The following is a 12,191-nucleotide window of genomic DNA, read 5'->3' on the forward strand; positions in this document are numbered from 1 at the left end:
GTTTTTTTGCTGTGCCTCCATCCTTGTTGGTTCCTGTCCTGTTTGTCACCCAAGAGTTCTCGGGTGGGATTAAGGAAAAACTTTTCTTTCCAAAGATGCCAGTGGGAGTTTTTTCTTCTCAAATAAAACACACTTTCTGAGTAACATAACCTAACATAAAACTATTCTGCAGACAAGTAAAGGAAATCTTACAGCTTAGAATTCAGTCTGGAATCTCTTCCATATAAACATACCCAGATGTACATGAAAATATTTTGTAGGCATGGTATACCTTCATGAAAACAAATAAACAACTAAAATTCATGTGGGTTTTTTTTCAGTGAGAGCAATTAAAAACTGAAATTTCACAGAGTCACATAGGGGAGTCTTCATGAGCATTAACTATTTCACTTTGCATAGATAGACTGGACTTAGTCTTAAAATTACATTCACCATCTTGGTTTTCCATTTTCACACCCAGAAGAAAAAAGGAAGGAGGACAGGCGGGGTAATGATGAGGATTTAACAGTATTGGTTATTTTGCTGAAAAAAGGTCTCTGAATATTGTTTGTCTGTAGAGGTTAACTGCACAAACCTAAAACCCCAGCAAACTGCATAGAAATCCTGTGTCTGTTACTATATAACAAAGCTGAACTATGGCCTTCATAGAGTAACCAGGATACAATTAAAATCTGTTCATGAAAAAAAAAATATTTTTAAGACTTATTTGACAAGTACGGTGTTGTTTTGGTTTACTGTTTGTGAGTTTTTGTTTTTGTTGTTTTTTTTCCAAATAGCACAAGGTGGGGTGAAATGTAAATTTTTATTTGTGTTGTTCCTATCAGGTACATGTTCTGGTGAAAGCACATCCCAATGCTTATACTGTAGAGAAGCAAACAGATCAGGCATAGTCAGATTATTATATACACTTTCAATCTTGGCAGATTAAATGACAATCCAAATAAATAGGTGGCACCCACTTTTCTTGAGAATATTGTGAGTTGAAATTAAAAATGGAATTAAGTTAATGAATGGAAATTAGTTAAAAATAAAAATTGAAATTTCTTTTCTATCCAATTCTTGCTAAAATCTGATAAAATTCCTCCTCTTTCCTCTGCATATTAATTTTACCAAAGAAACACGGGAGGAACCTCTGGCCATGGTTCCAAGCAGCTGATTATATTTTGAACTAAACTTAATATGATAATACTTGAAAACACAGTCCAGTAAAGTTCAGTTACAAGCTGAATAAACTTGAGAAATTATACTCAGCAAAACTCAGTAATCTTTTTTACAGGATGCTAATACAACACAATAGAAAAATTAACAGATTAAAGCTTTTTTATCATGTTTTCTATAAAGGTGACCGTATAAAAACATTTCACTGTTTCAGAGGTCATATAGACACTGGAAAACTAGAAGTGGCAACAAATGTTAAGACCCTGGAATTATCAAAGACAGATAGATTGAAATGTGGTGAGTATTGCAAATCATAAGAAATATCAAAAAAAGGTTTACATTTCTCGCCTTTTTTCTTTTTGAAGCACTTAAAGTCTTAGTTCTGCAAGGAAGGCTATGCAAGTGCAGACATGCTAATATCACTCTATAGCATTGAAACAAAGCCTAGTTTATTCACTACCTGATAGAAATGGTCCTAAATTTCTTTTCTTTCAACCAATTGGAAAAACACATGAACAGGCATACCTGGAGATATAGACTGGAAACATTTTACACATATATTTATAAGGACTTGTGCTTCACTTATTTTCTATATTGCAACTGATACTCTTAGAGTATTTGCAAAATATTCACTGCTTGCTTTTGCATCTGCTAGTGATGGTTTTGTTTTAAAATGCTTTCTGAAAGTTCCTTCAGCATCACACTCTTCTTTGGACATTGAAAAGAAAAATTAAGACCCGTTGAAAACATTAATAATGCCAAACCTACAAGGGGATTGTAAAGAAAATGCTATTTTAAAATCTTTCCAGGAAGGGTGCATAATGCCCTACTGAAGAGAGGCTATGCTGACCCAGAAAGGTCAGAGGAGACCTGAAGGTACGAGGCAGTAGCAAACTGTTTTTCACTGACAGTTAACTCATAGAATTCAGGTTCATCTGCACATATATCTCATTTAATGTAGTTCATTACTTTTTGCACTTAAAATCCTTCAATCTACAGTCATAAGTGATGTTCTGAGAACAGCAAGACTCCATATTTCAGATAATCTATGTTCTAGTAAATGCTGTTAGTTCATCATGATTAGAATAAGATTGAGTTTTTAGAAATGTTCATATGCAAACAGAGCTGGCAAACACACACAATGCTAAGATATCATTATATCTTTTCCTTAACTTAATTCAGCAATTCTCATGTATAATAAGGAGTCTGAATGGATTTTTTATATGATGCCATATATACAACAGAGAAATCAAATGCACAAAATGCACAAATGCACAATGAAATTTGTTCTTGATAATGTTTTAGATTAGGAAGTATTGTTTTTCTCAGATTTCACAACAACATAAAAATAAGCCATTATTTCATCTGAATAAAAACCCCTTTAATCTAAATTGCTAATAAAATGAGAGAGCAATATAAAAAAGGCTGCTCTGAAGGATATGCTGACTTCGCAACAAGTTGAGGTGTTAGTATGTCACATCAGTTTCAATCAAAGTGTAAAATTTATGTTTGTTTATGAGCTCAATACATAAATCATGCAGTGGTTGAAAGGACTTGGGAAAGATAAAAAGTGCTGAAGAACTCTTTAGTGAAATAAATGTTTTTTATAGAGGATCTCACTAATAGATAACTGCATATCAGAATCAAAATCTTCAACTGTTGCTTAATATTTCCCACAGATCTTTCTTTAGTACCAACTACCAGTATGATGTTTTCAATAATATTTGAGATTCAAATATAATTTTCCATTTGAAATCATGTGACTTAGTAATCAACAGTGACATTTAAGAAATTCAACAAATACTATAATGAAGGCACAAATTATGCAGATAGTGTTTAATGACCCAAATCTGACCATGTTTTGTCTTTTCATGGTGTTAGTTACTAAAAGAAAACCATACCAATAAGCACCAAATTCCTAAAAACTGCTATTTACTTTAGTGAGATGATAATAGGAATCTAGCCTGTCGTGGCGCGTTTGTGGGGGGTGGTCCCCCTAAGCTGTGAACTCACTGGTAGCAGCAGGCAGGCAAGGAGACTCCACACGGCTCCTGAGGGTGCTCATTAGATAAGGGTTTATTGGGGTCCTACCCCCGGGAGGCAGCATGGTTTCTGAGGGAGAGGGGGGGAAGGAGGGGGAAAGGGGAGGGGGAAAGAAGGGCTGAGAGAGCACCGGCCAGGAGAGCCGGCTGAGAGACAGCCTGAGCCTCAATCCCCAGCACACTTAACAGGGAGATTCAAAGTGAGCACGGAACAGATTGGGCCAATGGGATTACAGAAACAGGATACTGCAGGGGAGGATCACAGGCTTGGAATAAACCAGACATTTTTAAGGGGTGAGACAGAGCATGCCACTTAACTAAAATATAACACCACACTAGCCTAGCTTTAAAAGATGGAAAAATGCATATAAACAAAAAATTCCAGATCTTTTTAAAATCTCAATAACAGCTACAATTAATCTACAATACAAAAATATCGTTATGTGGGTTGTGCTGAATTGCAGTACAGCATTCCTAAGACACCACTTTTATGAAATAAATGTACACCCTTTCCTAGAAATTAGCAGTGGTGGAGATGGTTTAACGGGGCAGTAATCAGGACTCCAAGGATTTGGATGAAATTCAGTTCGGGTAAAGATTTGTATGGAGAACACTGATGCCATACCCCAACATTCTGATGATAAAGCCCTGGGCAGGCACCCGTGTACCTTTGTATATCCTTGTCTACCTATGATGAGCACCTCTGATCCCCCTCCCCTAAACCCTAGGGGTGGCATCTCGGCCATGGAAAGACTGTCCCACCAGGTCTGGCCACTCAAAGGAAACATGGAGAATCTCTCCTTCCATGCCCCTGCTGAGCTTAACCACAACAACATGTACACAAACACACTTCTCCCTAACTAGGGAAAGAACATAACTAAGGCCATTAAAGCCACATGAAAAGATATGCAAAACTGTTGGGACGCACAAGACAGATGATGGACTTTGAACCTGGTTAGCATAAGAGATTATCAAATCAGGATGCCTTGGCAAGAGCAAACAGAACTTTGAGGATTAAATCAAGACTAAGCTGAAGATTAAATCAAGACTTACCATAAAAGAAAATTACAACAAGCTCTGCAAGCAAGAGATATTGTAAACTGTAAGTTTGTTTATGTGATGATTAATCCAATCATTGTCGTAAAACATTACTAGCCTTCCTATAATAGTATAAAGAGTCTGAATGGATATGTAGTCCACAATAAAGTTGGATTCTGACTTCTCAGTCTCCCCATCTCTCTTATCATTGCCGATACAAAACTACTCATTTGGGTGTGCCATTGTCCTCAGATCACTGCAATTTAATCCTCTTCAGTGGATTTGTATTCTTCTTTCAAAGAAGATTAAGTTGTAGTTATGAAAGGTCAAAATGTCACTGAAGAAGAGCGCTTAGACAGGGATTTAAGGTAGATTACTCAGCTAAATCTGTACTTTAAATTTATCATACCTTGTCAATTTTAACTTTTATGAGCATCTGCTTGCAGATATAATAGACATTTTCGAAGAAATAAAGGTAGTTCCTATTTGCAGGGTGTTATCGCTGTTTTTCATCAAAAGAACACCAGCTTTTATAGCTGGGTTATCTTAAAAACCAGAACATGATCTTTACATATAATAACAGTAAATATAAGATTAGCTGTATTATTTTAAAAGTTTATTAAAAATTTACTGAATTAATTTAGTGGTATAAAATGTACTCTAAAACACATACAAAAAAATCACAATATGAAAAATTTTGGGTAAATTTTGAGAGGAGAGATTATACAGCTTTTGATATTATTCTAATATGTGAAATTCCCTTTATATATTTATAAATACATATATATGTATTTTTAAAATGGCTACTATAAAGTTTTAACTGGAAGTAGGATTTTGTGTACAGTGTCTTAGGGTCATTTTATCTTTTTCTTCAGCTTATAATAAGAATATTCATTTAGTATTTTTTTATAAAGTTACCTTGTGTTGTATCACAAAAAGAATTTAGTATGCTGACATCATGCACATACATGCAAAGAAAATCCTGTGAGAGTCAAAGTCTGACTCCAAAAATTTTTTTGGTTCCAGATAAATATTTGTTTTAAGAAAAATTTCAATAATATTGCATTTTGCCTTAGAGGAAAAAAAAACCAAAAAAACTATTTATCAAGTTTATTTAAAAAATGCTTTCTTTAAAGTTTATTGACTTCAGGGATAACATCACTTCTCATAGACCATTCAGACTTTGCTTTGATAGATATACTTTAAAAAATCATTCATATTAGATATTTTGGACTTGGCAATATTAGGTTAACAATTGGATTCAATGATCTTCATGGTCCTTTTCAACCTTAATATTTCTATGACTTTTTCAATACAGCCGAACTTGTGTCAGTCATCAAATATTTAATCAATTCCTTCATTACTGATTGAAAAAGGTTGTTTACTTCAAGTAACATAGACATGAAAATAAATCTTAAACCAAGTGTCACCACTGGTGAGACAACATGAACAGCTGATTTATTACTCATTTAAAATCAAATGTTTGTTTTTTGAAACCACAGAGTGAATGTCATGCATCCAAAGACTTCAAAATGATGGGGCAATATAGTTCTCATGGTTTGAACATTGCAGTAAAACAATACAGAAAACTGGCAGAAAAATAAAATGTTCTAAAAGAAGGATTCTTATTCAAAAGTAAAAATCATAACATGCTATCTACTGCTGTCTAGTTACAATGCATCTTTCTGTCTGACCATTATTTACAGGAACTTTATAAATGTATGGAAGGTGCTTAAGAATTTCCAACAATCTCAGTTGTGGATATTAACAGGAAATTATGAGTATATCACCACTTTATGAATTAAATAAGGCAAATTACTAAAAGAGAATTATTTTAGTCTAAAGAGTGAAAGGACTATCTTCTCAAGTAACATCAACGGACAGCTAAGTTCATGGTGCATACACAGTGGTGTTTTCTATATTAAAAAAATTAGAGAAAGTTTTAACGGGTGAAACATCTATTTCTGTTTACCTAAAAATATTAAATTGTTGATCAGACTTTCAAATTGATCTGTATCTGCTAAGAAGCAAAGACTAGGATTAATGTTTTAAACACTTAGAATAAACTGTTCAGTTATATTTCTTGTTTGTTTTCAGTAAAAGGAAAAAAGTACAAAGACCTGTCAGAAGTGAAAAAACAAACAAAAAAGTCTCCAAAAGATAAGTTACTTATATTTATTGCCCAAATATATGATACAAGAATCTTATTCTATGCCAGTTTTATTTTTACAATTTATTCCTAGTCTTTGAAAAAATCATCAAATGTTAATAATGGTTTTTAAAAGCCATGGTAAAACTTAATTAAAAATTTAAAGTCTGGAACTAACATTTATGTTAAGGTCAAACATACTGAACAATGAACATGAATAAAAAAATATAAAATATTAAATCTATAAGAATATCTGAGCTATTTTCTACACAGAATGTGTTTGACTACTATCTGAAACCACTTTCCAAACAAGTTTGACTAACAGAATGGTCTTCATGGGCTGAGTTAAAACATAACATGTTCTCTCTTAGTCAGAGACAACATGTTATTGTTTCAACATTGAATAATTTTATGAAGAGAAGCAAACAAAGTGTTTAAACTTAACCTGTTAAATCAATAGCTGAAAAGATATAAATGAGGTATGTATCATCAGTCAGACACATCTGCAGTCTGGAGGTGAAGGGAGGGAGCAGATTCCCAGCTCCGGTCATATCATAACTAAGAAAGAATACATGTGCTGTATATAGGCTGTACCTAAACAAATTGTAAATGTGGAAAGTTCCAAGAGTTTTGGGGTATTTTACTTTTTAAATTCTGAATTTTAAGTAATGGACACATTAATAAAGATATTCCTTAATTTCCTTAACATGCACCTTCTTATGCAGCATATTGACAATGTCCATGATTAGCACAATAGAATGCATTGTATTAAAGGCTATAGCAAAAGAGATTAATATATTGTTAAACAGCATAACTGAACAAATAGATGTCAATCTTTAAGCTGACTGAGTAGCAGACATTGATTGTATTTCTGTGGAGCAGAGTTGAGCATAATGATATTAAAATCTGAAAAGTCCTCTAATAAAAATAGGACATAAGAAGAAGAGTGACACAATTAAAATAAAAATTTAAAAGGAAAAAATCATTAACTTAACAAATTTGTAATCAATCTGGCCATTTTTTTTTGTTATTTTGTTAATTTAGGAGGGAGAATAAGAATTATAGGGAGCTGCATGCTTACTCCTATTTATTCTCTTCACTGAGCTTCTGTTTGGAATTGTTTAGTAAAGGATTGTGGCAGAGATAGAAATTTGGTCTTATTCACTACAGTCTGCTAATATATAAATATGCAAAACACTCAACAAGTTAAAGCGTATTGGTATTATATTATGTTCCTCAAGCTCATGTGTATTTTCTAGATGAAAAGTGTGTTCCGTATGCCACCCCAAATACTATACAAACCTCAGGCAAACACATTCCCACTATTAAAAATTTATTTGAAATTGCTGCAGTAATTTTCAGTAACTTAGTGTGCCTCTTTTCAATCTATTAGCAACCTACTTGTGGTACTATTTATTTCTTGAAAGAAAATTCAGGCATGCTGAAAATGAGAAATGCCTGTTCTAGGCTAATCTGAATAGTATACTCTAAAAAGGTCAGACAAAAACATAGGAAAGCTTCTTAAAATGATTGATAATACACTGTGGCAGAAATTAAAGGACTGACATTTGCCCATTCAAAAAACTAACCTGCCCTCTGTAGCACTATGAACAGATTCATTCATACAGGATTCTGATAAAATTCTCTGACAGCTCTCCACAGAACCAAATAGCTTTAATAAATAAAAATATTCACATGAAACATATTTATTGCCTGTTCTCCAAAAGGACACACTTGAATAATTTTCAAATAATACATACACACCTAATACAAGAAGAAAAATTAATATATGTAAGACTTATGAAAGAGAGAAAAGGTTAAAGAAAAAGAGACTCAAAGTTTTCACTGAATTACTTATATCTGTTTTCTTTCTAAGCATTACAGTGTAAATAATGATTTCCCTGTGTGCATGTTCAATTGTGAAAGTCCTAGAAAGTCTTAATTTCATTTATTTTTTCAGCACAGGTTTATTAAACATCCAAGCAGTAACAAAGTTTTATATCAATATTGGTAGTGTAATAGCATTTATAAGATTGTTATGTTTTTGTAAGAGACTGCACTGATTTAAGGTTTACTAATACTCTACATGGTTATATAATACAATTTTATGTAAAAAGATAATTGACATTTATCTGACCAGCTGAAATATGTTTTTGAAAGTATTTTTCTACTAGTCTCAAGTAGAAAGAAGAATCTTCTTCCAAACAATCATAATGAAGAGCTTACAAGCTTAACTGCTCAGCTGAACATCAATACAAATAAAAGTTGTAAGTCTGACATTTTCAGCTGCTTGCAGGAGCTGATATATTTCCTGACAGCTCCAAGAATTCTTAATAACTTCAAATTACATAAAATGCTAGAATTATATCACTGAGTCACCAGATTTACTTTATCACACTGTTATGAACTAAAGGATAGACTAGTGAAATAACTTAATTACTTTATATAACCATGTAAAGTCGGGAATAAAAAATGAGCTCTAAACAGGCTATAAAACAGATGTTGTTATACTGGTTATCATAAAGTCTAGAAGTCAAAAGATTAAATATTTTTATTACAGGTTTGCAGGGTTGAATGGGAGAAAAATCTCAAGCATAATAAAGTCATAAAACATTCACACCTAAAACTTCAAACTGTCATGTGTTTTTATGTCAGTGTGTTACAGCCAATAGAACTACAAGCATGGAAGCAGCCTAATGATCAGCTGGCTGCATGATCCAATTTGGATGCTGAGAGCCATAAAGCACCTATATATAGATGTGGCGCACCCATAAAATGAATGGAATAAGCCAAACTCAGGCACATATTCACCTCATCAGTCCTTTTTTCGGCTGCAACTGCAACCTAACAACACTTTGATACTGCTACAAGGTCTACTGCCACAGTAACATGCTGCATTATCCTGACCTGGATATGCATGGCAATGACTGTGCCTAACTTATCCACTTAACAGGTAAATGCATGCTTGAATCAATATTAAGAAGTGGTATAAATCAAATCTCCCAGTTGACTCAAAGCTGCCTAAATACTATATTAGATCACATGTGCTGGACAAATCTGGGCATGGGTGGTCCTCACTTGTGGTCAAAACAAAATAGAATGCAGCTCAAGAAGAAAACTAACCTAAAAAAAAGGTGTATGAATAAAAAATTACTTTAATTACAAATTCTTTACCTATTGTATGTAAAAAAGTCCTTGCTTTAGCCCATGACCAGCAACAAACTGGAAAAAAAGCATGCTTGTAAAAGTATAGTCCTAGTATATCAACATACTTTGTTGGTGTTACCAGACCATCCTGGGACCCCAAGGTGGTTTTCATCACTTTGTGCATGTTATATTTACTAGTGTGTATGTCATGTTTTTCTTTATATATATGGTACTATCAAAACTAAAGAAAAATGAGAGTCATTGCATGGCAGGACTGAAAATCAGGTTAGATGTAAAAAATAATTCTGTAATCAGTTTATTTATTCAAAATAAGAACTTTTGGTGAGCCTAAATCTATTTAACCAGAGGGGTCAGAAGAGATGTTCTAATGTATACTAAAATTTTATTCAGACTGAAGAAACTTCAACAGCAGCAATCTTCATCAAGATTACCATTCAGCATGTTTATGGTATTCTTCCAGGAGACTGCATACAAGGATTTCAGATATGTCCCTTGTATGGAGAAAACACACTGGGGTCTTTCATAACCTTACTAAATACCCAGGTAAAACCAAAAATAATATTAGAAACATAATTAAAACTTACAGTCCATTTTTATAATTTACTTTTTAAACAGCTGTGTTGCTGAAACTCTGAAAACTCTCTTAACAATAGCCTGTATACTGTATTTTTTTTCTGTAAATGTTTCCTTCTCTTTTTTTTCTTTTTTTTTTTTTTTGAAAATTTTATTTTTAAAGCAGCACATTATAGTGCTGTATACACATTGAGAAATGTTAGTGGGTTTTACCACGAAGTATCAGCTGTGAAATACATAATGTAATTTTGTTTAATTTATAAAGACCTATGGAGTGACACCTGGTCATCTTGGCTTCAGTAAGGAAAACTGGCATTAATAATAATTGGAGAGGATTTCAGTTTAGATCCTTTGAGACACTTAGGTGTGATATTACAATGCATCTAATTCTTCAAAGACAGAACAATTTAAATTTCTGGCCTTTTCACAGAAAATATGCTCTCAAAGGATTATTTTTGAAAGGTATTTAAACCATTATGTTAAGATATCTGGGATCTATAGCAGAGAATGAAGGACTTTGAAATACATTCTATAAGTTAGGGGTTTTTTTTAAAAAAATAATGGTAGGATCATTCTTCAGCTTTTTTACACTTTTTTTTTTTTTAGTATGGGTTAACAGTCTTCTATTTTAGCAATAATAATGTGGTTCTAACATGATTTAGAAAGTTTATCATCAAAGTTAAGGGTTGCCTGTAGTCTTGCATTTTACTTAATAATTACATAGAGGTAATGCTTAAATTATTTTTGTCTTTATAATGCATGACTTTGAGAAAAATACCAAGAGACCTCTTGTATTTGCTAACACGGTAGCTGTTTGTCAGTTTCCTGGAGTTAAAAAACTGGTAACAGCACTTATTTTACCATCTGGGTTTCTATGAGTCACCTTCCAGTGCATACAGCAATACCAATACAGTGTTATACCCCCATATTCAAAACTCTTTCCAGGAATTATCTCTACAGGACCTATGTCTGAAATCTTTCTTGTGGCTTCAGATTTTGGAGAACTGCATTCTACAGTCCAAGAAATATGATAGGGCAGATGACAAAAACTGGAATAGTGAGAATATAGAGAACCCTACATCTCTCTGATGTTAACATGCTTCTGAAAGTGAGCCAAAGAAGAGGCAAAAGAACTTGGGTAGACTTGCCTCTCTCTTAATGCCTTAGGCAAGCTGTAAATAGAATTAAATTCACTATTCATACATAAAATCTGTTATGCATATCAGTTCATTTAAAAACATCATTTCATGCTGTTTTTAGGTGGACATGCTAATAATGTAAGATAGGTACACTGTATCATTAATATTCTTTCTTAATAATTAGAGTGAGATGAAGTTCAGTTAAAGTAAGAATTTTCTATAGACTATGACACCATTTAAGTAGTAATAGAAAAAAAAATTAATAGATACAAAGACAAGAGTCTGTTGATGAGCTGTAAAATATATCCCAAGAGGGTGAGAAATCATGTTCCAATCCTGAGCAAAACTCTCAACTTTTTGGGAAAAAAGATTCAAATAAGGATGTCCTTTACTTTGTGTCTACATAACATGTATAAGGCATCAAAGACTGCAGATTGCCTTCTTTTTAGCTAACTGAAATCACAAAGACAGTGTCCTTGAGGTAACATGTCACAATCTATTAACGTTCTCAGAATTAAAATGAGATTCTATTTTTAGACAGGTTCTTTGACTGCTAAACCAGGGGAAGGAGATTTATTCAGGCACCTTGTGACAGGAAAAAAGTTTAAACTTTATACTTAGCCTAAAACAAGAAATGTATTGAGAGTGCAGATGGTTTCATCAACAATAAAATGTGAGAAAATTCTAATAAAACTAATGAGTACATTGAAATGAAAGAGAGAAAAAAGCTATAATTCACCTTCATCTTAAAACATTTACTATACTTTTGAACTTGTAAACATTTCACACTTTAGAATTCTGAAATTAACTTGCAAAACTAAAAAAAATGCAGAAAAACCCACAACTGGCTGGAAAACAAAACTGAAAGCCAAAGTCCAACTGTCAAATGACAACAATATACTTCATCAAAGAGGTGCTGCTGCT

At 33.0% G+C, this 12,191-nt stretch overlaps 1 protein-coding gene across 1 annotated transcript in view; it reads right to left on the bottom strand.

Annotated features, from left to right (window-relative positions):
* The window catches only part of CSMD1 (CUB and Sushi multiple domains 1), a 1,092,711-nt gene that overhangs the window by 275,357 nt on the left and 805,163 nt on the right, over positions 1-12,191 (bottom strand). The window lies entirely within an intron of this gene.

This window comes from Anomalospiza imberbis, chromosome 3, assembly GCF_031753505.1.
Source record: "Anomalospiza imberbis isolate Cuckoo-Finch-1a 21T00152 chromosome 3, ASM3175350v1, whole genome shotgun sequence".
Classification (NCBI taxonomy): Eukaryota; Metazoa; Chordata; class Aves; order Passeriformes; family Viduidae; genus Anomalospiza; species Anomalospiza imberbis.